General features: G+C 42.2%; 1 pseudogene; it reads left to right on the plus strand.

Annotated features, from left to right (window-relative positions):
• The first annotated feature begins 670 nt into the window (after positions 1-670).
• Positions 671-21,148, plus strand: part of LOC128070935 (BCL-6 corepressor-like) — a 57,186-nt pseudogene continuing 36,708 nt past the window's right edge.

Below are 21,148 nucleotides of genomic sequence, written 5' to 3' on the forward strand. Positions count from 1 at the left end.
GCGAGAGGCATGGGAAGCTTAAATAAAGCCTTTTGAGGAGTTAACATTATTAGAATGGTACTGGTGAAGGGTGTCATTGTTGAGCCAATGTTTGCTGCCAAGTTTTCATATTGTGAGCATTAATTAACATAGTTGATATATAGAAATATAGGTAGTGGCCATGATATTAACAACACTAAACCTTGAGTTAATAAATTATTTCCCTGTTATAGCCCACTGCACCTTTGCCCTATAGGAATGCAACTTTATCTAGTGATTTCGGAGAATGGTGCCTGACTTTAGGAAAAAAAACACTTTCAGAGAAAATAAGCTTTATGCTTAACTAACCTTTATCAGAAGAAAGAGTCGTAAAATGTTAGCAGGACTCCGGGCCAGAAGATGATGTAAATCACCTAAGACCTGTGTATACAAATAGGTATACAGAAAGAACGCCTGGTTCTGATAAGGGTCAGGGCTGCTGACCGTGCATGACTCTGCATCTTCCATTATTCTCTATGTACAACTTAAGGTATAAAAGTTCCCTGTGAAAATAAAGTTGCGCCCCTTGCTCACCGAAGCTTAGTCTCTCCGTGTTGTTCTTGTCTTCTTTCTTTTTCAGTTTGACTCCTTGGAGTGCTGGGGCCCTCTGAGTTCACATTCATGCCCAGGCTTCTAAGACTCACTCGAGAAGATGCCCAAGGTGAGGCACCTTCAGCGGTTCCAGAGGGCGCCTGTGGCCTACGTGAACAGTGCAAGTCCTGTTCTGGGGATTTAGTGGCTTTCTGTGTAAACCAAGGAATATCAACCGGTCTCTCTCCTCTATTTTCTTAACTGCAACATTCATTCTTTCTTTTATTCTTCCCCCCATCCCACCCCCAACCCCCAACCGATGCCGTCACCCTGAGGATATCCCTGGATCCAACCGGGCTGGACCCCGGTAAAGAGGAGAGTGAAAAAGCTGGCTTAAAAATAAACATTAAAAAAGCCAAGATCATTGCATCCAGTCCCATCACTCCATGGAAAATAGATGGGGAAACAATGGAAACTGTGACAGACTTTATGGGAAAGTATTGTGATCCATATGATTCTGTGTTTCTATGGAATATTTTTTGTTTGTTTGTTTTAATTTGACCCCAGTTAGGATTTCTTCTAAGGAAGAAATGAATTTCTGGTGATAATGAATTTCTTTAGTGTTTCTTAATCTGGAGTAACTCTTAATTTCTCTTCCAGTTTTGAAATACAGTTTTGCAGATGTTGTAATCTTGGTTAACAGTTGTTCTCTCTCACACTTTTAATTTATTATCTATTGCTTTGTTTCCTGGAATATTTCTGCTAAAAAATCTTAGCAATTTTAAATAAGTCTGCATATACATGTGAGTCAGTTTTCTCTCACTGCTTTCCTGTTTCCAGCTTTGTTTTTTGTCAGTGGTGGCACCTGAATAAAGTTTCAGCCTTTTGTAGACCCTTTTGGTATATCTTTTACCAGTGAATATGAAACACAGTTCTGTCATCAGATACCAGGGAGAAGAGGAGAAAGATGCAACAGCAATTTGACCCTTAGATGCTCTGTTAGTTTAGGAATGAAGTTCTATTCCCAGTTGTTCGTGGAAGATTGTTTTTGGTTATATTAAGTCTTCCCTTTCTGCGTCCAGGAAAGGATCCACAAACAACCCTGACAGGTCTGGGGAGGGTTAATGTAAATTATTGTCTTTATTATTGTTTTTATTATTTAATACAATAATAATTTAATTATTTTAATTATTAGTTATTTTAACAATTTAATTAAAAGACAATAATATCTTTATTATTTATAAGTCAAATTATTGTCTCTTCTCACTCATTTAATAATTTAATTAATAAATATTAACTCTAAAAGGATATACAATTTTACATGCTTTTAGAATGATGGTTGATTGAGTGGTGAAGAAATGCAGGAAGCCCATTTAAGTACTATGAGATAGAAGTGAAAATATATAAGAGTGGAGAAGGGAAATGGAATAATGGAGACCCATGGATATTTTAGTTTAATTTCATCTTTAACCATGTTTGCTCTAATGTTAGGCTGCTGTCATGGAAATTTAATCTACAGACTTTCTTTGAGATGGATACTTCTGCTTTGAAAGCATGAAAAATAACACACAAGTCATGTTCTTTTTCTGTAAAGGTGGATGTGGCTGCTGTCCACTGGATTGATGGCATTGCAGAGCTGAGCACGGACTGCACTGGCCTCATCCAGAGGGACATCTGTGCCCTTCAAGGCATTGTCTCTTCTGTCTGGTGGGTACTGACCTCAGAGAAAGGTCAGGGGAGTGTCATGAGCTCTTTAGGTGGAGCTAAGTCTTCTTCAGAAAGAAATCCAGAGGTGGAGTTCAAACTGAAGACACCCGAAACAGTGGAGGCTTCCACTTGTCTGGAAAACTGCCTGGTAACTTCAGTGGTGTGTACAAAACACCACTTAGAACACAGAAAAAAGTGCTGTCCCTACAGCAGCAGCATTGGGCTCAGATAGGTCTGCCAGTGACAAATGCAGCCATCTCAACATAGTGGCCTTCATTACTTCCAGTTGCCCTGGAGGGAACCATGCCAGACGTCTCCCCTTCCTGCAACTTTCCAAATAAGTATCAGTGAACATATACAAGGCACTGCCACCTCAGTCCTACAGGATAGCTCAGCCAATGTAGTCTCCAGTCTGTACAAACGAGGAGCATTTTCTCTGCGTGCCACCACCTCAGTCTGTGAATCCTCACATGGTATCACCTCTTGCTTCTCCTGTGAGGCTCTTAATAGCTTCATCATCCCCAGGCACCCCACATGTGCTCTGTGCAGACAAAAGCCTGTACTGGAAGATTGGTGTCAGTCATGGGAACCTGGTTAATTCCCACTGTTGGAATAATGAGCAGCCTAGGGACCTTCTGCCAAGGCAGTCACCACTGGCCTGCTGGGGGACACAGGTCTTCTACCACTGTCACCCTGGCCTTTTCCAAGACTCCTCTTTCCTTCTCAGCCCACTGCAAACATCTGCTCTGAAATCAATAAGCATTATGCCAGGATTTCTGCCTCACCCTCCATCACCATGTTGAAGCCATACATGAAGATCAGCAGCAAGTGCCTCATGGCCAGACCCTGCAGCAGCAAGTATCCAGAGGGAGCTGAAAGCACGCAGCCGGTTCCTGGGGACACTTGGGGGAAAAAAACGGGTCACGACAGAAAGGATGGCAGCTCACCTCCTCTATTGGAGAAGCAGATGGTTACCAAAGGTGTCACCAGTAAGCCGCCAGACTTGTCTTCTGAAATGGTGGGTGTCGTTGCTTCCAAAACTGACCACATGAAGAAGATGGCTCCTGAAGTCTTGGCTCACAGCCGAGCTGGAAGTGGCTTAGTGTTCTCCAGAAGTGAAATTCCAGAAAAAACTCTGTTCCCTCCAGGAAATGATTGTGCTGTCTACAGATCTGACATCATTAGCAGAACCCCCTCATTCTCGTTGGTGCATGGGCCAAATTCTAATGAAGAGAACAGTGGTAGAGGCTTGCTTCTGAAGAACGAGAGTTTGGACTGAGCCATCCCCCAGCTGTGCAGTTCATTTTGTTCCTGAATGAGAATCACACCTGCCATGGTCACTGATGTGTTGGGGTCAAAGTTGAGTGTGGGCCACCCAGCCTTTGTGTTGTCAATCCCAAATGGTAGTGTGGATGTCACCAAAACTAGTAGGAGTTCCATGGGTTCAGCGGCGTCTCTTAATCAACATATGGGTCAGGTGTTGATCACACCTGTCAAACAAAGCAATGACACTGGCAGCAAGGGCATCAAAGCCAGGAACCCAGAACGGAATTTCAAAGCAGTGAGGGTGATCTTCCACCAAATTTGGCATTTCTGTCTCCAATGGAGGTGTTCACGTCCCCACAAATTTCCTACCATTGGAGTTACCTTCCCTACTTAGCACATGAAACCATACCTCTAAATCCTCTCTCGTATCATATCAAGAAACCTGTGCACCCTCACCCAGTTTTGTTGCTAAGCAGTACTCCCTTTCGCAGCCATCTTGCTCAAAAGCCAAGGTAGCCATGGGCCTGCCAGAGTTTGTGACAAATGAAGGCACATTGGTTGGACTCCTGTAGAGATCACTAAAGAATCAAAGAAGTTACCCTGCTCTGATGACAGATCCTCCTATGAGGACCCAAGCCTTCAAAATAAATTTTCTGAGATGTTTGGAGCTAACAGAATCATGTTACATTCGGAGATCTCCAGCGACAGGAACCTAAATGGAAGCCCTGTGTAGAATCAAGGGAAAACTGTCATCATAAATGACAGCCTTCTATATGTAGCTCTTCTGCAGGAAGAGCCAGATGAAAGATGTAATGCATACATATAGCCAGCTTTACAACTGAGTCTCCGCCAGAGTGCTGAGGGCACCAAACCCCTGACTGACCCGGTGCTTCAGCCTTATCAGGGTTTAGTTATTCTGAGGGAGGAGTTGGGGTGCATCAGTGATGAAGCCTATGCTTTCAAACACACTCCAGACCCCTCAGTCTTTAGCTTTAGCAAAGGGAATGTTCCAGTGGGACACAACAGGGAGAACTGAGAAATGCCAGTCTTGACTCTGTTCCTGCAGCCAATTCTGGGAAATGATTGCCTTGCTGTAACTTCTGGTAAAAAAGGTACCCAAACCCTTTTGCATGGCTGGTGCCCCACCAAGTGTGGATATCACCTCCACCAATACCAAAGATTGAGCTCACGAGGCAAAATCAACCAGTAGCAAAGTTCTGAAACCGAAGCTGTCTAGGCTGGCAAAGAGAATTGCTAACTCTGCTGGTTATCTGGATGACTGGTTTAAGTGTATCACTACAAGGCTGAATGCTTATTCTAGTCCAGCCAGGAGCGGCAGGCATTGCCGCTGAGCCCTCCACCTGAATTGCAGCAAACTGACCAGGTGCTAGTTTTTTAAATGCATGAAGAGGAATGGGGGGTTATTGTATGGTAGGGCAACAGGGAGATTTGGTTAATGAAGCTTATAATAATTTAAATGCTTAAAATTATTATGAAGTGTGTCCAATAAGGGAAACTACATAGTAGAATTTAGATCCTTCAGGTTAAAAAACTTCACTTGAATGGTGATACCAGAAGTTTTAATAATTGCAGACGATATTTAAAGGTTTCGTGATGTTTCTCAGTTATTTTACTTTCTATGCTGTTAGCGTATGTTTACATTGATGTTCAGAACGTGTTATGAGATATTTGGAGAAAATGTGTAGCAGCCACAAGTCTGGTAGTTATGCAGGATTCACACATCCACGTAAGAACACACCTCTTGCATAGTAGTGAATTATGATTCATACAGGAATTTACCAAGACTTTTATCATTATCTGAAAAATGAATAAAGCCAAATTATTTTTGTAATGTCATGAAAAAATATTAGCTCATGTTTATGGAATTTGAGAATTATATACCTGATATTAATTACATAAGGATTACAGAAGGACAGTATTTATGTATACCTGCTGCTTATCATCAGATAGTTTTCCAAATTTATTCTTACAAATTATTTTTATTACGATATTACATAAACCTTTAGAGTTAAGTTTTACTGCCAAATAGTTGAAGGGAATTTTATACCTATGCTCACCTTTGTTCCTTGTGCATCACTTCTTACTACTCTCTTTTATATGTGATTGTTCTTTTCTATTTATCTGAGAAAAAGAATATTGTTTTTGCAAGTGTATTCACTGAATGTACATTCACATGGAATATATTCCTTCATACCAAAATTTATGAGGAGTATATGATAGAACAGCTTTATTTCATAAATCATTGTTGGTTTCAGGCATATATATATATATATATATATATATATATATATATATATATATATATATGTTTGTTTGTTTGTTTGTTTTTTGGAAGATACTACCTTAAAGATAGTGAAAGGGAAAATGAAGTCGCTCAGTCGTGTCCAACTCTTTGCAACCCCAAGGACTATAGCCCATCAGGCTCCTCCGTCCATGGGATTTTCCAGGCAAGAGTGCTGGAGTAGATTGCCATTTTCTTCTCCAACCCTAAAGATAAGGCACCTAAAATAGTTGTGATATGTTTTTTGGTGTGTGTGTGGGGGGGGTGGGGGGTGGGGGGGGGTGGGCCTCTGTATTTATTTTCTTTCGAGCATTCAATGATGCCGTTCCCACAGTTCGAGATGATAGAAAGTGAAGCCAGCCTGAAGCCAAAGATTCTGAAATTTGTAAGTTCAGCCCTGTTACCTGGTAAAGAGTGAAAGAAAATCCGGATAAAAAGCTGAAGTTGGTAGCCCTGGAGGTCATTGCTGACCGGAATGACACAGAGAGATATAAGTACTTTGTGATACCGCATCTATGAGAACAGGTTTGACTCTATTCTCAGAGTTGAGAGAAGTGAGTGAAACAAGTTCAGTTTCAGTTTAGTGCCTGCAAGGGAAAATACCTTGCTCTTTCAGTTAGTAGAATGAAGAATTGATGGTCTCTTTGAACTTTATTGTGCCCCCAAAGGAGGTTCTTGAGACACATCGTTTTTCAGAGAAGCACTGACTCTGAAGTTACAAAAAAAATCTACGTAGTACATCTCCAGGTACATCTCTGTGGCAGGTGCCTAAAGGAAAAAAAAAAAAATATATATATATATATACTTGAAAATACAGTGCTGAAGATTTTCATTTATCCTGTGAGAGAGTGTATAGGTGTGCTTAGTCCCTCAGTTGTGTTTGACTCTTCGCGACCCCTTGGATGGTAACCTGCTGGCCTTCTCCGTCCATGGGGATTCTTCAGACTAGAATACTGGAGTGGATTGCCATGCCTTTCTACAAGGGATTTTCCCAACTCGGGGATAAAATCGAGTTCACCTTCACTGCAGGGAAATCCTTCAGCATTCAAGTCACCAGGGAAGCCTGAGCTTCCGGCATGCTGGCAGTTGAATAAAATTTTCACTTTAGAAGTCAGTAGATTAATTATGTTAACTAAACTAGCAAATGCACAAATAGGAACCATTAGCTGAACTGCCAAAGTAGATTCCTACCTTCTTTTCGAAAAATGCAGTTATGGTCTCCTATGCCAACTCTTTTGCTTGAGCAAACCTAGGACCTGCTCAGTAGAAGTGCCTGGGCAGGAACTGGAAAAAGACTAAATCAAAGAGCTTCATGCAGCTTCGTGGTCAGGAAACCTCTCTTCCATAAGACCATGTGTATGTTTTGTACATTAGAGCTTTGAACAGAGAGTGCTGGTACTTCTTTTGTAAAGGATATAAATTTTTAACAAAGTTAGGATTTGCTGGGGTCTCTAAAATTACCTGCATTGTTGGGATTTTAAATCATTGGGTAGTCTTAATCAGTACTTTTCCATTTTGCTTCCATCTAACGGGGCGTGGCTCAATAGTAGAGAGGTTGCTGTGCTGGTTTGTTTCTATGAAGAATTATAAATGTCATCATGGTGATCCTTTTGTGAGGTAATTGTATGGTACAACATGATGAATTATGGGACATATGAGCTGTGAGTCATATGACTGTGCTGCAGAAAGCAAGTGTTAAAACATAGACATGATCACCTCAGCCTAGACTGTAAGGCAAAGGAGATGTGATTCTCTATACTTAGAAAAGTAGCAACAATGACAGATTGTCATGGTCAGTCCTCCTGCATATCTCTTTGTGTAGCTCTTTGTCCTCAACTGGAGTCATTTGGATAGTGGTTGAAATGACCTCATTTACAAAAGTCCAAATTGAGATCTGCAGAAATGTGCTGTGCAGCTTCTCTTCCAAGCAGTTCAGATAGCCTGTTAACTCGATAGTCAGATGTGTTCTTCAGGAGGATAATGAGAAATACCTCGGGAGGCTTCATTTAAGAGAATCGGGATCTTTGATCTGAGAAGGCAGTACTGAAAAGGTGTCAGTTATTTTATATTTGTTTCTCATACTGCATTGGGTTGGGTGAAAGGGTGGATGGATCTAGTTTGGGAAAAGATCCTCTTGTGAAACAAAGAAAACAACTGACTATGGGTGGGCTTCCCAGGTGGCTCAGACAGTAAAGAATCTGCCTGCAGTGAGGCAGACCTGGGGTTGATCCCTGGCTTGGGATGATCCCCTGGAGGAAGGCACGGCAACCCATTCCAGCATTCTTGCCTGGAGGATCCCCATGGACAGAGGAGCCTAGTGGGCTACAGTTCAAGCCCAAAGATGGCAGCCCACCAGCAGCCTGGTGGCTCCCCCGTCCTTTGAGATTCTCCAAGCAAGAACACTGGAGTGGGTTGCCATTTCCTTCTCCAATGCAGGAAAGTGAAAAGTGAAAGTGAAGTCATTCAGTCGTGTCTGGCTCTTTGAGACCCCGTGGGCTGCAGCCTATGAGGCTCCTCTGTCCATGGGATTTTCCAGGCAAGAGTATTGCAGTGGGGTGCCATCGCCTTCTCCAAGGACAGAGCACAAATTATGGGTATGGCTTTGTTGTTTCAGTGGACCATGACTTTAGCAGTACAGGTTTTCTGATCATAGTTCAGAATGAGGAAGCACGGATTTCATCCTTTCTGTCCTTGAGAATAAGGCAGGAGGTGATCTGGCTGAGTGGGAATGGTGACACATGTGCTGCATGCTCCTAGACCTAGAGGGTGAGGAAGCACGATCTGCATTCCTTCAGTTTTTACCAGATGGGAAGCCTGAAGAAGACAGGGAGACGGCTCACTTTTTAGAAGTGCTCTTGTCTAAGGAGGAACAGGAAGATGAAGGTCCCCTCCCCCGACCCCACCCCAGTGAATCTGTTTGCCAACATGTATGAAATAAGTGCTCACAAATCCCCTGGATATTTTCTGTGGGTAGAAGACGCTAGTGAAAAAGTCAGGCAGGTGAAATATAAACTAATTTCAGGTTTACTAAGTTTGAATGAAACGGAAACCTTGTGGAGAAAACCGCTTTGAGAATAATGGCTATTTAGACACAGTTGAAACTGCTAACAGAGATAGCAGCAACTATATGATAGGTAACTACATGACACTTGAAGTTGAAATGTAAAATGCGGACTTGGAATCTGAAACTGCCTTGAATCAGAGGGCATATGTGACAAGAAAAGGATGGAAATTTGTCTTTGGGATACGTTTAAGTAGTTGCATGTGCGGGAATACGGAAAGAATGCCAGGCATAGTGTTACATGTATAGGTATGAAGAAAATTCCTCTTGCACAGGAAATGAGAGGAGTTACATGGTTTCAGTACTAAAAATTTCCCCTAAAAGTTTGAGAGAAAACCGGACAGAGAATTTCACTGTAATCAGATTGACTGCTGTGACATTGCCTGTGAACTTTGTAGATACAATTAGAAACTTTGCTAAAGAGTTCCATCCATGATTTATTTTTTTCTTCATGATTTGCCCTGTTGAACCAAGTACATTACCAGTTTTCTTTCTATAGTGCCGGGGGCCAGCGTGAGGAACTCCGCCCATGGCAAAGGTCATGAGGAAGGAGGCCTGGCATACACAAAGGCATGATCAAGGCTCAGGAAACCCCCTGTTCCTGAGCATCTACCCCCAAACCAGAGTCTCTTTTATGCTGTCACCTACACCTCTGACTTTACGGGGGGCTCTCCCCCATCACCATTTCTCTCAGAGAAGGAGTTAACTTGCAGCTCCAAGTCAATAAAAATTCCCAGGCGTGACAAGAGTGTTTCAGCTTATGGACTCCTCTGAAGGTTACCTAGCCCACCTGTATAGGTTCATCCAGCCACATGTGATTGTTTACAGCCTCCCAATCTGAGCGCCATGAGATGTTTTAGATTTACTAAAGGCAAAGTCTTTTGGGAAGTTGGAAATTATTAGTATAGCAGTTGGTTAGGAATCACATTGGTGAAGGGTTTTTCATTTGTTGTGCCAATAATTGCTGCTAACTCCCTGCCCTGGGTGGGACAAGGGTGTCTCAGATCAAACCTCTCTGTTGACAGACTAGCTTGTGTGACAGGATTATCCATACTCCTGCCACATGATTGTTTACTACCTCCTAACCATAAACAGCACAGAGAGTTTTGGAGTATTTTGAGAGTCTTAATTAGCATAGGGCTTTTCTCATTGTTGAGTCATTGATTGCCACCAGGCCTCCATATGTTTAGGCACCTGGGAATATGTTAATCAATGCATTTGGAATATAGAAAAGGAAATATAGTAGTTTTTAAGGTTAGCAAGACTAGACTTTTTGAGTTAATGCATTTTCTCTTTTGTAATAGATCACTGTACTTTGTTATAAACCGCTGTGTCCTTGCTATGTAAAAATGTAACTTTATCACTATCTTAAGACTAAATAGATCTTAAGGGGAGCAGTGGTGAAAGGATTTTCATTTGTTGGGTTGATGTTTGCTGCTAAATCTCCATGTCCCCTACCGTTATAATGAATATAACTAGCATATAGGATAAATAAGTATTAACCTTTAAGCATATAGGGGAAAAAAGCATTAACCTTTAAGATTAATCATGTTAGCCTTGGATTAAATATATTCCTTTCTAGATTGTAACTCACTACCCCCTCACCCTATAGGAATGTAACTTTATTTGGAGGGTGGTGCCTAGTTTAAGAAAAAACACCCTTGGAAGAAATAAGTTTTTTGGTTATCAGAAGGAAAGGATCATAAAATGTCAGCAGGTCTCACTCATGGCCAGAAGATGATGTAGAATCCCTAAGACCTTTTTAATCCCTAAGCACCTGATTTTGATAAAGGTCAGGACTGCTGACCCCCACGTGACTCTGTATTCATCCCTATGTGTAACAAAAGGTATAGAAGCACACCTCAAAACAGAGAAATTGGATCACTTTCTGCAAAAAAACTGATTCCCCCATGTCATTTCTTTCTTGCTCCCCGTTTTTTCCGGCTGAATTCCCATCTGGAGCATGGATGCTATTCCACATGAACCAAGTTATTCAGCCTCTTTTTCTCCACTAATTTTCCTTCTACACTATCCGTTTCTAATCTCTCTATACATCTGTAATTAAATATGCATTTTTCCAAGGATGCCGACTCCATCCCCACCTTCAAATTCCCTGGATCCACCAGGGCTGGACCCCGGCACTGTAGCTCATATTTGGTAAATATTTGGCCTCTTTATTACATCAGCCTTCACTCATTACAAAATGTGAAGCTCAGCATGTCTTCCTACAGATTTTTAGATCAGTATTGTCTTTGTAGGATTTTGCTGTGAAAGGAAAGGACCAAATTCAATGGACACTTCACGTTCTTTTCTTGTTTTCATGTCCCCAGCTATAAAAATGATAGTTACAGATCTGGTCAGTATAGGAGATAAGGCATTGTCATTTAATATGGGATCTTTCACCTGCTCCCCAGATCCTCCATTCTCCTGGTGACTTTTGGGCCTTCACTTTTGTATTAGTGTCTCCCTTCTCCAGGTGAGTGTAGCAGTAGGAAAAAAACAAAACAAAACAAAAAAAACCAAACACGATCTCTTCAAGGTCCCTCAGGACAGAGATCTTCCTGTGGAGAAGGACCTGATGGACAGGCAGCCTGAAAGTGAGACACCATCCAACCAGATGGACTTGAAGATGCCTCATAACCTCACTCACTTGCTGGATAGAAGCACAGTGTCTCAGGTGACACTGTGGAAGAGCTTCCAGAAGACCCTTTGCTGAAAGCCAAGCAGAAACGAGTCCCAAAAGCTTAGTTGCAGGAAGCCAAAAAGGAACTGAAAGAAGACATGGTGCTCACTGTAGCCTCTCAATGTCCAGGCGAAGTCTTGGGGTAGAGAAGTGAATGGCTCTGTTCTCTTACCAACTCCAGGGCAATATGGTATAAGATTACATAGAACCCACAGGCTCCGGGTATCCTGCTCATACCTCCTTTTACACCTCATCAGATGCTCAGGCTGAAAGACAGCCAAAGAAAATACTCAAATTGTCCCAAGACTTTGTAACCTGCAGCAAAGATAGTGACCAGACCTCCCTCCTTTACTGTACTGCCATTACAGAGATAGAGTGAAAGTGAAGTCACTCAGTTGTGTCTGACTCTTTGTGACACCTTGGACTATTGCCTGCCAGGCTCCTCCATCCTTAGGATTCTCCAGGCAAGAATACTGGAGTGGGTTGCCACTTCCTTCTCTAGGGGCTCTTCCTGACCCAGGGATCCAACCTGGGTCTTTCGCACTGCAGGCAGATTCTTTCCTGTCTAAGCTACCAGGGGCTCCCGTACAGATGTATGACAGTCTGACCCTTACTGCTAGGGAACTTTTTGATTACTTTGCAGTTATTTCTCCAAAGAACGACTGACCTTAGAGGGAAATGACAAGCAGTTCCTCTAACCACTTAGAAAACTCACAGTACAGTGAGCTGACTAACCGGAAGCTGAGCATCAAATTAACAGGGCCCAATCACCCAAAGCAACACCACGTGCACCTTGGAGAGCAGCAGACATTGGCAGCAGAGAGCAACCATGGCCAGCAAGGCAGGAAGAAAGTAACCCAGGCCTTTAAGCCTCAGAGCAGTAAAATATCTAAGGAGAAACCCAGCGGAAAGAGGGCAGAGGCCAGATGTAACGAAAGTTGGTTGGAAAATTCTGTCAAATCCAAAGACGATGAACAAGGTGTGAGGGGGCCACTCCTGGAGGGTGGGTCGGTCACCTACCGTCTGTGACGGAGGGTGTTGGAGGAACCTGAATGACACTGAAGTTGATTGAGTAGCATGTGGTTAGGTGAGTAGTTTTCCCATGAGATCCTACTAGCCTCCATACTTCCCTCTGGAATGTTTACTGAGAAGCTCGTTTGAAAGGAGGGAGCTTTATTTCTTGGGCCTTTCTTTACCCAGACTATCGCTGCCGAGGAAGATGTCTTATTGAGCCCTGTAGCTTGACAGCACCCTCATTTCACCTTCTTACCGAATTAATTTCCTGCTTCCTGATAACATAGACTGAGTGACCTTGTTTGGGACTGTCTTGCATCTGAGCCCACAAAGTGGGATTGGAAAAGTGTGCATAGCTGACTCCTGCTTTAGCCCTTTAAACAGTGTTGACATTTGGCATTCTGTGGATTAACCTGTTTGCTGTTTGAATGTCAACTAATTAAAATATTAAGGTTTTGCAGTTAAATTACCATGTCTTTGAAAACTGAAGTGATCAGTGTTTACAGAAGGCTTATTTTCTGCACCAGCTAAAACTTGAAATCCATTTTTCTCCTTTCCCTAAAGACGCTCCTTCACCCCCTTTTAGGCTTTCCTGTATTCTCTTGACTCCCTACCCATAAAGAATCTTTTTATCCATTATTGCAGGCAATCAGATTCAAACCCAGACAAACTTTACATCAGGCTTAAAAAGCATACCAAACAGAGGAGAATTAAAGAAAGCCCAAAGCCGGATGTACTGCACACAAATGAACAAGAGGATTGCCAGGAAAACACAGATGACATTGAGAAACCATCTGGGAAGTGACTGTGCAAAACCAAACACCTAATTCCTTAGGGGCCCAGACAGTGCACTTCAATGACAAGGGACAGTGCAGATGACAAGGTACCTTTTGATATCCTCTACTAAATGATGGTTATGTAGGCATTCCACAGATCAGTGTTTGCCTACCTGTTATTGCTTCTCAGAACAAAAAAAAAAGCTTTTCTTTTTCTGACCTCCTTTTCCAAGTTCAGTCCTGCATTCAAAGGACCATGTCTCCTAAGTGGTGATGAAATTTCAAACTCGTTAGACAAATCTCTTCCCCTTACACCCCTTTGACATCTGTCCCTCATCCAAACAAGTGAAAAGGAAAATTACCTTATGTTAGTTTTATATGTCAGAGAGAGGGGAAAAATGCAAGTGTTGGAAGATGGCCTTAAATGTTTGCACTGCCTGGTTTCATGACAGGTAACCATCCAGAGATTCAGAAATCAGCCGAGGCTCACTTCTAAGTATCATCAGTCACCAGCCAAGCAGGACCAGTCCTTGCAGCCACTGTGTTCAGGTTTACTTCCACAGATGACGCAGTCTTGCCCTCTACCGCCAGAAGCACGGAGACTTAGTGCTAATAAGAATGCTGGAGAGACCCTGCTGCAGCAGGCTGCTAACTTGGCTATGAGGTGGGTGTACCTGTGGGCATTTCAATTCGGAAATTACTTGCAGCTGCTACTTGACATGAGGTGGGAGAGTGCCTGGCTGGACGAGGATGGGGGAGGAGATGAAATACAAAACAAAGCCGCCTCATATTACAAACTGAGCTAGGTATCCTACCACAATGTTTGTATCAGTAATAACTGTGCTTATGCTGTGAGTCTGTTGGTGACTTTTTTAAGGATGAAAAGAAAGTCTTGTCATGAAAATTCACTTTGTTTAACTAGGTGGATTGCTTTGACATCCTCTAATCTTTTCCGCTTATCTCTGCTGCAAAAGTTGACCTAACCCAGGGTTTGTGGAAATGAACCCTTTTTAATTCTCATTAGCAAGGGGAGAGAAGTTATTAACCCTGTTTTGGCTTGCTTGTGAATACATAGACATTGGGGTGAGATGTGCATCATGTCTGCCAGGTAGGCAGTAAGGCAGCAGGGTTGTGGAAATGGTGGTGGCCAGACCTCTGTTTCTAAGAGTGCAGGGGAAACCAAGGTCAGATGAGACAAGGACTAACAGTTTGCACCAAATTTCTTGCCCGTTTTACCAGTATGGTTCCATAGCCATCCCCCATCTTTCCCAGGACTTGGTCACACTGGAGTTGCCACCATACTTCCTCCTCTTTTTTTGGAAAGGAGCTGCACAGTCACCCAAAGTAACCATATGCCAGTAGCCAGGTTTACCAGCATGTCACGTTAGATTCACAGCTTGAACAAATGGAAGATTCTTGTTGCCTACCAGCTGAGGGGTCCTTTTTAGTTGATGTGTCTTTTGAAAGGGCGAAAAAAATGCTGCTCACAACATACCTCACAACTGTGAATGCCTAGAGCGACCCCCTGTTTCACATGTTATAAGTGAGTCATTTACCGGTTGTCATAGAGTGTCTTCCTGTGACCCCTTAACAGCTCCAAATTACCAAGTGTTGGGTTCCCTGTACCCTCTGTCTAAGTTGTTTACATCACCATTTCCAGAACCTAACAGACAGATCTCTGCTGAGTTTGACTTGAAGGGAAACACTGACTTGTTTTCTGATGGCAGATGTTGTTCTATTTGAAACTTTAACCAAGGTAATAAAACATTGAAGAAGTTGCTGCCCTGTGTCCTGGAAGAATGTGTGTAAATATATTCATATTTTTAATAAGCCATTTATATCTTTAGGAGTTTTAACTTTATTGAATTAAGGATAAATACAGAGTTCCCACACAACCTTTTCCTCCCCAAATTTCTATTATGAATGTTTGTTATAACTGATATATGAATATTATGTTATTAGTAACTAAAGTTCATAGTTAACATTAAATGTCACTCAACTTTTTACAACCTCCTGTTTTAATTAACTACTGACTGATATTTTAACATACCAAGGAAATAAAATTGATAACAGAGATTTAACGGAAACAGTTTACAGAGAACAGAAAAAGTAGGGGCACACGTTTTTATTTCATACATGAAATGTATATGTTGAGCCCTATCATTAATGTTCAGCTCAGCTGCTCAGTCAAGTTTGACTCTGACACCCCGTGGACTGCCACACACAAGACTCAAGGCTTCCCTATCCATTACCAACTCCTATGGTTTGCTCAAACTCAGATCCATTGAGTCAGTCAGAGATGCATCCAACCATCTCATTCTCTGTCGTCCCCTTCCCCTGCTTTCAATCTCCCCAGCATCAGGGTCTTTTCTAAGAAATTAGTTCTTCATTTCAGGTGGCTAAAGTATTGGAGCTTCAGGTTCAGGGTCAGTCCTTCCAGTGAATATTCAGGACTGATTTTCTTTAGGATTGATTGGCTTGATCTCCTTGCAGTGCAAAAGACTCTCCAGAGTCTTCTGCACCACCGCAGATCAAAAGCATCAATTCTTTCGGCACTCAGCGCTCTTTATGGTCCAATTCTCACATCCAAACGTGACTACTGGAAAAACCCAGTAGCTTTGACTGGGTTTGACTACCCATACCTTTGTTGGCAAACTAGAGTCTCTGCTTTTAAATACTGCTAAGTTGGCCATAGCTTTTCATCCGAGGAACAAGAATCTGTTAATTTCATGGCTGCAATCACCATCTGCAGTGATTTTGGAGCCCAAGAAAATACAGTCTCTCACGGTTTCCATTGTTTCCCCAACTATTTGCCACGAAGTGACAGAATCCGATGCCATGGCCTTAATTGTTTTAATGTTGAGTTTTAAGCCAACTTTTTAATTTTCTTCTTCACTTTCGTCACGAGGCTCTTTGGTTCCTCTTCACTTTCTGCCATTAGGGTGGCATCACCTGTATACCTGAAGTTATTTCTCCCAGCGGTCATGTTTCCAGCTTCTGCTTCATCCAGCCTGGCATTTCACATGATGTACCCTGCATGTATGCTGAATAAACAAGGTGACAAAATACAGACTTGACATATTCACTATTGTTAATATCACCAATGTTACTTGATGTATCATTAATGTTAATAAATAAGAAATTATTACGTGGATTAAACCTGAACTGGGATGGAGCCTGAAGCAATTAGACGCTGATATTATTTGAAATGTTGTGTGGAGAATATAGGGACACACGTCATTTATATAAAAATCAGAAGTGTTTTCTTCCTGCACTCTGATCTTTCAGGAGATTGATGACCTGGCTAATCTCCTGTGTATGTCCCTCCCTCCTTAAGTTTTGGGTTATTCTTTAGCTCGTTTAACCTATTCTTATTTATTGTTTTTTTTTTTTTTTCATATTTTTATCTAAACTTCTATTGTCATATCCCCGTACCACCTATTGAGTACACCCACCAAATGGGCATGGTTTCGTGTTTATCAATACAACACTTTTGCCATCATCAAGACTTTCATATATGCTCTTGCCCTTTCACCAAGGTGTATCTTGCTTACTTATGTTACAGTGCAATTTAGCCCTGAGTATAGATATCTTTGAGGCTCACTATGTGTGATCTGATCACATCCTTTCTTCTCTACACAGTGATTGGTCTTGTACTGCCTGGAAAACAAGATTTATGATGTGCCTTTTCAAGATAATGCAGGTTACTGTGCCTTCCATGAAGCTTGTGCAAATAGATGGCTCCAAATTACTCAACACCTTCTTATATATGGTGCTAATGTCACTGTAGTGCCCACAAGCTTAGTGGCTTGTCTTGCTTGGGTACTAGCAGTGGCCCTCAGATAAGCGGAAAGTGCTTCATGAACAATGAGTAACCACATTGATAGCAAAATCTTTTTGAATGAGTCAAATGTACTTTGGCAAAGTAGACATTTTTTTTTTCCAGATTTTAATTGAAATATAAGTGATTTACTATGCTGTGTTAGTTTATACATCACAGGTATTCAAACACACACACACACACACACACACACACACACACACACGATTGTTTTCCATTTAAGATTTTTCAGTTCAGATCAGTCACTGAGTCATGTCCAACCCTCTGCGACCCCAATAAATTGCAGCACGCCAGGCCTCCAAGTCTATCACCAACTCCTGGAGTTCACCCAAACCCATGTCCATTGAGTCTCTTATGCGATTCAACAATCTCATCCTCTGTCATCCCATTCTCCTCCTGCCCTCAATCTTTCCCAGCATCAGGGTCTTTTCCAATGAGTCAGCTCTTCACATCAGGTGGTGGAAGAAACGCACTGGCATTTTAGCTTCAACATGAGTCCTTCCAGTGAAGATTCAGGACCGATCTCCATTAGAATGGAGTGACTGGATCTCCTTGCAGTCCAAGGAACTCTGAAGAGTCCTCTCCAGCAGCATGTTTCAAAATATCAATTTTCTGTATGCACCTATCTTTATAGTCCATCCATGACACATCCATACATGACCACTGGAAAAACCATAGATTTGACTAGATGGTTAGAACTGGACATGCAAAAACAGACTGGTTCCAAATAGGAAAACGGGTACGTCAAGGCTGTATATTGTCACCCTGCTTATTAAACTTATATGCAGAGTATATCATGAGAAACGCTGGACTGGAAGAAACACAAGCTGGAAACAAGATTGCCGGGAGAAATATCAATAACCTCAGATAAGCAGATGACACCACCCTTATGGCAGAAAGTGAAGAGGAGCTAAAAAGCCTCTTGATGAAAGTCAAAGAGGAGAGTGAAAAAGTTGGCTTAAAGCTCAACATTCAGAAAACGAAGATCAAGGCATCTGGTCCCATCACTTCATGGGAAATAGATGGGGAAACAGTGGATACAGTGTCAGACTTAATTTTGCGGGGGGGGGGGGGGGGGGGGGGGCTCCAAAATCACTGCAGATGATGACTGCAGCCATGAAATTAAAAGACGCTTACTCCTTGGAAGGAAAGTTATGAACAACCTAGATAGCATATTCAAAAGCAGAGACATTACTTTGCCGACTAAGGTCTGTCTAGTCAAGGCTATGTTTTTTCCTGTGATCATGTATGGATGTGAAGAAGGCTGAACGCTGAAGGATTGATGCTTTTGAACTGTGGTGTTGGAGAAGACCCTTGAGAGTCCCTTGGACTGCAAGGAGATCCAACCAGTCCATTCTGAAGGAGATCAACCCTGGGATTTCTTTGGAAGGAATGATGCTAAAGCCGAAGCTCCAGTACTTTGGACACGAGTTGGCTCATTGGAAAAGACTCTGATCCAGGGAGTGATTGGGGGCAGGAGGAGAAGGGGACGACCGAGGATGAGATGGCTGGATGGCATCACGGACTCGATGGACGTGAGTCTCAGTGAACTCCGGGAGTTGGTGATGGACAGAGGCACCTGGCGTGCTGCAAATCATGAAGTTGCAGAGAGTCGGACACGACTGAGCGATTGAACTGAACTGATAGAGAAGCGAAGTGGGAGGAAGGAGATAGAGGTGACCAGGAGGAGAGGAGAGGCTGTCAAAGGAGAGGGACCTGTCTAGATTGTGAGCAGTTCCCTCAGTGTTCACCACAGCCCGGAACACCGAGAGAGTTTCACAGAGTTAAGTACAGAAGAGAATGCGGAGGGAGGAGATGGAGGTGACCTGGGGGAGTGTTGAGGTCCTTTAATGGACCAGAACCTGGTGGTCTGGAGTCAACGGCTAGAAAGTAAAAGAGAGAGGCTGATGATATTCCCTGATTTACCCAGAAAACCAAGAAAGTCCTTGACACAGGGCTTGTGCCACTGACGTAGGCACTGGGCACCCTCTCAAGGGGATGAAGGCACAAGGAAGGGACCCTTCTCGAGAGGGTTTTAGAAGACCGGGCCAGAGAGTGAGCACGGTGGGTTTCTACACTCCAGTGAATTTTCCGGTGAGAGAGAGAGAGAGAGAGACAGAGAGACAGAGAAACAGAGAGACAGACATTACAGACAGAGAAACAGAGAGAGAGACAGAGAGAGACAGAGAGAGAAAGAAAGAAAGAAATACAAAAGAAAGACACAGGAACCCAAGCTCTGATGGAGCAAAGATGTTTTATTCAACGTAGTGTGGGTGTGTATACTGTCTTACAAGGTAGCTATTTTCAGCAGAGATAAAGATCAAAAGTCCAGACTTACAAATTATCAAGGAAACCCAAGGCAATCCGTATCAAAGAGAGTGGGTTGTAAATAATCACTTTCACCATATGGTTCATAAAAAGGAAGAGGGTTGTAAATAGTTACTTATCGCTGTATGGAAAAACTAACAAAACAAATGCATGCATTCCTCAGTCCCAGGAGCGATTTACCACTCTGTAAGGAACAGAGGATTCATGATAGATCCAAAACAGCACACAGGAAGCTTCCTGTTAAACGCTTTCTGACAATTCCCCCTATTTCATTATATTTGTAAAAAACGTCCCGACCAATTGAGTTTGTCTAGTATTAACCAACCTTACAGAAAGGCAATGATAAACAACAAATATAATTACCAAGACAATTACCAGAGTTACAGTTCCCAGACCCGATGCTGTGGGTAATACTTTGAAACCATCCTCGTGGATCTAGCCCAGAAAATTGATCAGCTAGTTGTTCAGCTAAAGTTTCCAAATTAGTGGAAGAGGGCAGACATTTAGAAAAGGTTTCAAAGATTTCCTTTTGCAGTAATTGTACATTCAGGGAGGCATTATCATGTATGTTTTGTAAATGAAATTTGATTTGTTCCCAATTGTAGGCACTATGGTTGAAATGAACAGGAGTAACACAAATTTGAGTAGAATTCCAATCACATTTTAGTATCACTTGTTTGCAAATCTATTAGTTGATCTCTGACCCATTTGATGGCTGTTTTTAGTTCCTGTATTTCCTCTTGTATATCCTCATCTACCTGATCCTGAGAAACACGCTTATTATAAGCATCTTCAGTCCAATTTTGGATAAAATTATGTGTTTGAATCAAGATATGTAAAGCAGCACCGGCGACAGAAGCAGTGGTGCAAATAGCAATTAACCCCAAAATGCCAAGATTCAGCCAATCCAACGAATTATTTAGATCTTTGGAGCAATTTGGTAAGTAATCTGGAAGCAAGTCCAGCCATGGGGCCTTCTTCCCAAGGTCATTGGAGATTTATTGGTAACCACAAATTACACTGAGATCAAATAATCAAAAGGGAATCATTTCTTAAAGAAATAGAGGAGTTAAGACAAGTATATAGTGGGCAATTAATACAAGTTACAGAACGTAAAGTCTTATTAAATTGTGATTTTTTTTTTATATCTATAACAAAAGGAAGTGTGACACAGGCCTGTTTTAAAATATGATTGATTATAGTGAAAGAAATAGTTATTGTGACTATGACTGGTCCCTGTGAAATGTCCGGTCCAAGTTCCAAGTTCTTCAGTGCTCGCAGCAAGTTTCCAACTATCCCCTTGTTCAGGCCCACTCTGTGTATCGAGGACGATCCTAGGACGAGGTGGGGCTAGTCCACTGTCAAGCCACCCAAGAAGTCCTTTGTCGTGGTAATGCTCCATCATAGTGTCATTAATTTCCCATGCCACTTGAGTAGCATAGTCACCCACAGTGCTGTTAACATCTTCTGAGCAGTTAAATAACCACATACCATGGGGTCTCCAATCAAAAATTGTATGATTAGCCACAAACATTAATTTTCCTGATTTGGCTTGACATTTGTCCCAACGAACAGGGGTATATGTAAAGTTCTTATAAGTAAACCGTTTGCATAAGGTTCT

The sequence above is a fragment of the Budorcas taxicolor genome, chromosome Y (assembly GCF_023091745.1).
Source record: "Budorcas taxicolor isolate Tak-1 chromosome Y, Takin1.1, whole genome shotgun sequence".
NCBI lineage: Eukaryota > Metazoa > Chordata > Mammalia > Artiodactyla > Bovidae > Budorcas > Budorcas taxicolor.